At 54.3% G+C, this 8,542-nt stretch overlaps 1 long non-coding RNA gene across 1 annotated transcript; it reads left to right on the forward strand.

Moving 5' to 3' along the window:
- Positions 1–1,634: 1,634 nt before the first annotated feature.
- Positions 1,635–8,467, forward strand: LOC141416816 (uncharacterized). The gene is made up of 5 exons (XR_012441390.1): positions 1,635–1,930; positions 3,869–3,958; positions 4,444–4,679; positions 4,791–5,948; positions 7,872–8,467. It is a non-coding gene; the product is annotated as an uncharacterized lncRNA (long non-coding RNA).
- The last annotated feature ends 75 nt before the right edge of the window (positions 8,468–8,542 follow it).

Below are 8,542 nucleotides of genomic sequence, written 5' to 3' on the forward strand. Positions count from 1 at the left end.
CCGATGGGGAAACTGAGGAAATTGCTTAAGGTCACAAAACAAGGCGGGGCCCCAGCTGGCCTGTTAGCCCTACATGCTAAGGGCCCCCCTCTGCACTAGGAACAACCAGGCAGAGCAAATCTTTTTTTTAAATTTTCAGTATGGGATTTGAACTCAGGGCCTACACCTTGAGTCACTCCACCAGCCATTTTTCGCTTTTCCGAGGTAGGGTCTCAGGAACTATTTGCCCTGGCTGGCTTTGAACCGCGATCCTCCTGATCTCTGCCTTCTGAGTAGCTAGGATTACAGGAGTGAGCCAGGTGCCTAGTAAGAGCAGATCTTGAGGGCAATAAACAGCTGTCCTGAGGCAAGTTTCTCTGGTGCCTCCAACCTGAGCTAAGCGCTTTCAGCCCCTCTCCATTACCGCCCTTGAAAACGCTGGTGAAGAAAGGATTATTTTACAGAGAAGGAAAGGGAGCACAGGCATTCCAAATGACTTGTTCAAGGTCACACAGCCAAGAAATCTGGATTCCAGTGGAGGAGGTCCAGTATCAGCCAGTTGGATTAAGAGATAAAACTTTCTAGACCCAGTGAGAGCTGGGGGGCTAGGGAGGATGGGTGGCCCCCACCCTGCCAACCTTAGCCTGTTTGTTGCTGAATGAGTATGATTGAGTGAACTCTGCCCAGAACTCCACCAGCCCCCTGGCTCATCCCCACCCCCGCCCCCCTGTCCTGTGTTCTTTATTGTCACATTTTTGCCTCCCTCTACACAACTAAAGTCAACTAACCAACTCTTGCTGTCTGCTTGCCCCACCCCCCACCCCTATCCTATGAGTTCTGTGACAGTATTTTGTCCATTTGGGTTGTTTCTGTTTCCCCAGAGGACACTACAGTAGGTGTTCGGTCATTTGGGGGAAAAGGAGAAAATGTCAGAGGAGAGGACCCACTGAGATAGGCGGGGCTGGGCTAGTCCAGCAGGATCCTGGGACACTGGGAGCTATGGGAGGTGTTTGAGCAGGAGAGGGTTTCGTCCAGGTGTGTAGTTAACAAGATCCTCTGGTGTGCAGGGGAAAACTGAGGGACCTGGCCAGAGGGGAAACTGAGGCAGGAGCTGCAGAGGAGATCTCTGCAAGAGGGAGCCCCTGCCTGACCAAAGATCCCCTGTCTGTCCCCTCCTTCTTAAGACTCATCTTTACCTTTCTCAGACTCTCTCCAGGCCTGCTGGACCTGTGCTGTCTCTGGGCCCACTGACTTTGGGATGACTCTCTGTTTCTTATCTATCCCCTTGTCTCTCTGTCTGTCTTTCCTTCTTTCTCTCCTTCCTGCTACTCACTCTCTCTCTCTCCCTCTCTCCTCCCTTTCTCTGCCTTTCATTGAAGGTCGTTCTCCATTTCTCTTTCCTCTGTGTTGCTATTCTGTGCCGCCCCCCCCCACGACTGTAATCTCAGCTGACTGCCCCCTACAAACCGCTCCCACCCACCCAGGCCTCCTGGGCACAGCTGCTGGCTGCCGGCCAAGGGCTGTCAGCCCTTGACCCAGGGCCACTGCCTCCTCCTGTCCTCTCCTCCTCCTCTCCCTGCCCTTCAACCTTGCCCACCCTGTGCCCCGCCTCCTCCCCTCCATACCCATCATTTTTTCCTCCCTCTCCAGTTCCCTCCTTCCTGTTCCAGATCCAGCTGGGAATCTCCCCCTCCATCCCCTGCCAGGCCTGCCTGAGCATGTAGGCTGTGCTGGTCTCATGGTTAATGGTGGGTTCCCCAGCCTTGGTGTAGGGGAGGAGGGGTCAGGGCTGGTGACCTGGCACCGGGTTCGGGGTGTGGGGAGGGATAGCCCCAGGACTCCTGAACAGCAGCCGCAGAGCGCCCACCCTAGTGCGCCTTGCTGTGTGGCTGTCAGCAAGTTGCTGGGTGTCTCTGGGCCTGGAGGCAGAAATCCAGTTCTTCTTCGGAGGGTGAGTATTTATTGAGCACGTGCTGTTGTCAGGCTGGAGTTGGGTGTGCTACATATCAGCCCGTTTCAGAGTGACATGTGCCAGGAGAAAGAGCCCAGCAGTGGCAGGTGGCATAAAATGACCAGAGCCAGCTCAGACCAGGATGACAGTAAGATCTTCCCTGGGGAAATGACTATGGGACAGGTAGGGCATCCCAGGTCGGGGGAGCTGCCAGGAATCACCACAACAGCTGGAATCACAATCTGATCTGGGGCCACTATGAGCTAGGGCTGTTACCTATTTAACAGCCAGGGAATTTTACACATGTCTGTGCTGGGCCCCAAGTGGGGGTGGATGACAAGTCTGGGGTCCAGTTGGTCCCCAGGATGTGCGAGGCCCTGGGTTCCATTCCCAGCTCACAATAAAAGAAAAAGAATGGGGGGGTTATCTTTTGTAGTACCTCCAGCCCCACCCATTCCGAACCTGACTTGTCCCCGGGTCCCTCGTCTCCTACATCCCTCCAGCGTACTCTGTTTGGTCTTGTGGCCACTCAAGGAAGAATCGAATACAAGTCCAGTCATGTGGCAGAAGTGGAATTTGAACTCATGATCCTCCTGCCTCATCCTCTCCACCACCTAGAGAGGTGGCATTTTGAACACAGCCTGTGTGCCGGTTACCACCAAGGCTCACAGTCACCTGAGTGGAGTGCGTCCCCTCTGAGGTCTCAGCTGTAAACCTTCCCCACCAGCTGCTGCCATTATCTTGCTCAATATGCTGGGTGATCCTGGGGAGGCCCTGTCACCCTCTGGGCTCACCCATTCATTCCCTATAAACACCATATAGGCTCTGGACAGACCATAAATGCATAAGCAAACAACTAGTAAGAGATCAGAGTGACAGGGCCTCTGAAGAGAGCGCCAAGTGAGATGCTGTCCAGAGAAGAGAGCTGCAAACAGGTATAACCAGGCTAACAAGACAAGGCCTCTCCATGAAAAATAAATACATACAAAAAGAGCTGGCCACAGTCTAGGAAGAGGGGCAGCACGTCCAAAGGCCCTGAGAACTAGACTCCAGCTGGCATATTAGAAGATGAGGGGGGTCACATCACAAAGAATTGAGCATGAATCTTATTCTGAGGGAAATGGGGAGCTATGGAAGTTTCTTGAGCCTAAGAGAGAAGGGAATCAGACTCACGTTTTAGTGGGGAATCAAAGATGTGGATGGAGGGTAGCCATGGTAGTGTACATCTATAATCCCAGCACTCAGGAGGCCGAGGCAAGAGGATGGTGAAGTGTTTGAGGTCAGAATGAGGGTGCAGCCCAGCTGTGGGGTGTGAGATCGGGAGAGGAACAAAGGAGTCTTTGGGACATGAGTGCAAATTTGCTAAGAATGGCTGTAAGTACTTTGTGGGCATTGATTTGTGTAAAAATTGTATTACTAACCTTGTTTTCCAGACAAGGAGACTGGGCAGCACAAGCCCAGTTGGCATTGATTCCCTGGATCCACACTGGGCCCTTTTGCTCTGCCACTCACGGGGTGTCACATCTCCCAGGAATGCTCAGAGGTTCTGAAGCAAGGCCAGGAGTCAGAGCTCAAGGCACCCCAGGTGTCAGGCCAGGGGGTGGAATCAGATTCACATTAGTAAGGGACCAAAGATGTAAGAGAAGGCCAGGCATGCTAGCTCACAACTATAATCCCAGCACTTGCCCCATCTTTCCTTTGCTCACTTTGGTTTAGGGTGATTTAAATGCATTGCTCAAATGAGGCGACTCCTGTGCTTTCTGCTGAGCCCTAGCTTAAATGCCTTCCACTACCCAAGCAGAGATCTCATTCTTGGCTCTTAGGGGTGGAGTAGGGAAGACAGGACACCCCACCTTCACCTCCAGCTCTGGTCCTTCCCCTATCCCCGCCGTGACCTCAGGGACGCTGACAGGGTTCTGCTGTCTCCCCTCCTCTCAGATTTGCAGCCCCTCCTTGGGTCTCAACACCCACATTAGCCAAGGATACTGGTTTGATGAATGAGTCTTGTCCACCCACAGCCCTGCACAGGTGAGTGACTGAGGCCCAGGGTCTACAGTTTGGGGGTGGAGGTCGCCCCATGTTCCTAGGTAGAAAGAAACGTGTGTCTGATTTTTCCGGAGGGAGGGGCTCACTGCCAAGCTTGGCGGGGAACTGAGGCTCAGAGGTCACCCGCCAAGCCTGGGGCCAGCGGGAGGGGGACAGGCCTGGCTGGTGGCCCAGCAGCTCGGCTGGGGGGCGCGGGAGGCAGAGGTTGGCGATGTCGGAAGCCAAAGGTTTGGCCTCCCCGAGGGAGCCGCTTTCCCGGCCCGGGTCGGATCAATGGGCTGTAATTATACCGCGCCGGGCCCGGAGCCGGCGGGGTGGGAGCGGGAGCTGGCAGGAGGGACGCGCGGGCGGGGGCGCTGGCTGCCAGGACCCACGTTACTTTGATTGACAGCCCGCGCCGGCGCCGCGCGCGAGCTGCTGGGACTTGTAGTCCTTTCTGAGAACCTCTGCTTGTATCTGCTCTGCAGCGTGCACTAGGGAGACTGAGGCACGCAGTCACGCGCCTCCACCTCCCACCTCCATGGGTACCCATCCTTCCCCCATCTGATCTCCTGAGGACAAAACTGAGCCCATGCAGGAGCCTCGGTAAGAGCCATGGCTCTTCCTTGAGCGTCCAGCGACTTTACTTCGCTTGTCTCAGTTTACCTATCTGCAAAATAGGGCGAAAGGCTCATTGTCTGCCCTGGAGGCTGGCCAGGCTTTGGTAAGATAGCAAAGGGCTCTTGTTTTTAAGGGGAGACCCGCTAGACATAGGGGATGGGTCACTTCGTCTGTTTGTGGACAATGATAGAGCCAGCGTCCCCCTCCCCTCCAGCAGAGCTGAACATCCACGAGGGTCTCCGCTTTGCTCTGGGAGGGGGAGCAGCGCTCTCCATACCACGCAGGGAGCCCCTATTCGCCTTCCTATTGGTTCAGCTGAGCCCACGGCCTCCTACTATTGGTTGCTGGCATCCTGATCCCTATTGGCCAATGCCCATTGTGACGTCACGGACCCATGTGGGAGCACCGCAAGAGGATTGGCTGGCACACTCAGCCAACCACCGCGGAGAAAGGAATTTCTACAGTAGCTGGGGCGGTGAGGCTGATTTAAGGTGGTCTGAGCAATCCGGGGTCCCAGCGCTGCTTCTCAGCTTTTTACTTTTTTTTTTTTTTTTTTAAACCCACATCCACATCATAAAAACTGAGCCAGGAACCAGGGGCTGAGCTCTTCTGTAGACTGGGAGGAAAGAGAGATTGGAAGAAGCTAAGCCCCTTTCTCCACTTTTCATCCCCTTCCCCAATTTTGCAAATGGGGAAACTGAGCCCCAGAGACGTGGTGCATAAACTATGAGTTGGCATGGGGACGTGTTCTCGCTGGCATGAATAGATTGTGCTAGATTCTGCCCAGGCTGTTAACTCTCGCTTGGCGCCTGGCGGCTCTTTTCCCTGCTTCCTGCTCTGGCCGGATGTGCATTTCGGGGGCTTTAGGCTGTCTGAGGGTCCCCTAGTATCTCAGGGCTGTTGTCAGTTGTCCCCCTCCCCATCCCACCCGCTGCTCCCAAAGCTGGGGGGAAAAAAGGGAAACAAATATCTGCATTCTCCTTCCTGGCAGCTCACACACACAGGGTGTGTGTGTGTGTGTGGTCTTGTGGCTTCCCAGGCAATCCACAAATCTGTATTTACCCTCCCCGTGGAGTGTGCCTGGCCGAGGGAGCCAAAGGCTGCCGGGTCAAGACCCCCTCCTCCAGGAACCCTCCTCCCAGGGCACCTTCAGCCGTGAGTTCCTCTTTTTGTCCTGGCAGCGACTTTCTGGGCTTTCCCCCCTCACTCACCATGGAAGCCCTTTCCTGGCAAGGCGTGAAGCTGGGTCCTTCCCAGGGTCCCAGCATCCTGGGGCCTTGAAAGGGATGGGCTTTCTCCCTGAGCAAAAGGAGGAGGAGGGAATTCCAGGAAAAGATAAGAAAAGGCCTGAGGTGGGAAAGACACAAAATAGGTAATCTAGCCATTGTGGCTGGGGAGGTTGTGGGGGGTGGGGAGCAGGATGTGAACTGGTGGCACTGGCTGGGTCAAAAGGTGCAGGTTTCCTGGATGGGCTGAAGCAATGGGAACATGTCCCCAGGGCAATAGGGAGCCAAGAGAGAGTTTAAAGAAAGAGGGCCAGACTGCAATTGCAGGTTAGTAGAGGAGTGCAGCTCAGAGGGAAAAGATGGTTTGTGGTCCACTGGAGAGAGGAGAAGGGGCTGGGGGGGGGGGGGGTCAAACCAGCAGGGTAAAGCCACCAGGTTCTAAGAGTGTCAGGAAGGCTGGTCTATCCAAGCAGAGCCTGGAGATGAGGATCTAGAAAGAGCCTTGAAGCTGGGCACTGGTAGCTCACACCTGTAATCCTAGCTACTTGGGATGCTGAGATCAGGAGGATCAAGGTTCAAGGCCAGCCTGGGCAAATAGTTCACAACACTCCATCACCAAAATAACCAGAGCAAATTGGACTGGAGGTGTGGCTCAAGCAGTGGAATACCTGCTTTGCAATTGTGAAGCCCTGAGTTCAAACCCCAGTCCCACCAAAAAAGAAAAAAAAAGAGGCCCTGAGTGTGAGAAGTTCGTGACTTTGGCAAGAGAAGGCTCAGAGAAGTTATGGGATTGGAGGGGGCAGATGACTAGGGTTATCACTATTTGCACTCCAGGGAGGAGAGATGTTGGGGTGTCAGGTTTGGAATCAGCACTTCCCTGACCCCAAGAACCACAAATTTGGCATTGTGGAATTCTGTGCAGAAAACCCCGTTTCTTAGATTTTCCATGTAAAGAGTGTGGCCTGTGATTTCTGGCTTTAGCCAGAGAAGCCATTACCTGTTCAAGTTTTGAGTAAGGCCCGGCAGGGACCAAGATAGGCTCAATCCCTACTCAGATGGGGAAGGAGACAAATGGAATAGGACAACCTGCAAAGAAACTATTATTTAAAAAACAAAACCACTGTGATAGAAAGGAACTAGGAGGAGAAACAGAAGAGGATGGTTTGAGAATGACATGATGGGGGTGGGCCAGAGTTGCCTAAAAGGGTGACCAAGACTGGATGATGAGAAACAAGGGAAGAGAGTTCCAAATCGAGGGAAAAGCATGTGCAAAGGCCCTGAGGCCACACTGTGTCCATGGTAGACCGAGTGAAGTCCACAGGTAAAGAATTAGGGATGGTGGAGGGAAGAAGGGGGTGGCAGTGTTTAGTATGAGCCTTGTAGGAAGAGAGGGAAGTCTGGATTTTAATTTTCTTTTAGTGCTGGGAATGGAACCCAGGGCCTCATGCATGCTACCTAGGCAAGTGCTCTAACCATGAACTCCAACCTCAGCCCTGGATTTGATTTCTGTGACAATAGGCAGCCACTGAGTACTCCAGCACACATGCACAACCCCACAGTCTCTCTTCCTCTCCTTCCCATGACTGCTGGCCTGGATCCTCAAGTTTTGTCTCCAATGTCAACCTTCCCAAAGTGTCCTCTCCCAGACACACAAGATGAGTGGGTCTCCTTTTGTAAGTCTCCATCACTGCTCCCTTAAATTCTTTCTTTGTACACTAAATAATTGTATGACCACCAAGCAGTGAACTTGGCTGGTCTCTGGCCTGATGGGAGAGGGCTGGGAAGTGTTCCACAGCCATCCTGGTACCCAGGTGCCTGGAGCCATGCCTGGGAAGAAGGTGCTCAGGAAATACATGCCCTGGGAGAAACGATGCCTGTGTGTTTGGTAAGGGTCTTGTACCCTTTAGCTGACTTACCTACCTATAGAAGTCCAACCATCAGCACATGGGTTCCCCCCTACTTTCTTCCCCACTCTGCTCCAGTGCCTAGAACTGTCTGATCTATAGTAGGCCCTTCAGTGTCTGTTGATTGACTTAACAAAGGACTGACTGTGGTTTCTCATATGCAAGGACTCCTCTGTCCCAAGTGATCCGAGGGATGCTCACTGGAGACTCTCTGAAGGGGGACAGAGTCTCAGCCCTGGGAAGAAAGACTTCAGTCTGATGGCAGAGCTGTGATTCTCCATGCTCAGTGGGACATGGCCCAGAGAGGAGATGGGGCAGTCTGCAGGTGGTGGCGTCTGCAGCACCAGCTCCCATGTCAAGTGTGCTGAGTCTGGCCGGGCTTGGGCTCCATCTCATTTAAACACCGCCCTCACCCACGCCATTCACAGTGACTGCCGAGGCCGAGAGAGGGGGGACGAGGGGTGGCCTGAGCTGGGAAGCAGAGGTTGGCTCTGTCCCCAGCCTTGTCCCTTCCCTGGCAGGTGGCCCTGCTTGCGCTTGGCAAAGCTGCTTCCTCCTGACCCTTCAATCCGTGCCCAATGTCAATGACTCGGAAAAGCCATTTCTGACCCCCACATGGGTCCCCTCTCTTCCAAGCTACTCCCCGCAGAGCGCATCGAGGTGTTTATTTGCTAACTTGTGTTTCTCTTGCAGGGGGGTGGTGGAGGTGGTGGGGACACCAGGACTGGACGCGAGCCTCAGTTTCCCCGCTAGTCAAGGGTGCAAGGGAGAGGGTGGGTTGGGGGGGCGCGGAGGCGGGGGCGCGCGCGGGGGCGGGGCGGGGGCGGCGGCGCCAC

Source organism: Castor canadensis, chromosome 14 (genome assembly GCF_047511655.1).
Source record: "Castor canadensis chromosome 14, mCasCan1.hap1v2, whole genome shotgun sequence".
Taxonomy (NCBI): domain Eukaryota; kingdom Metazoa; phylum Chordata; class Mammalia; order Rodentia; family Castoridae; genus Castor; species Castor canadensis.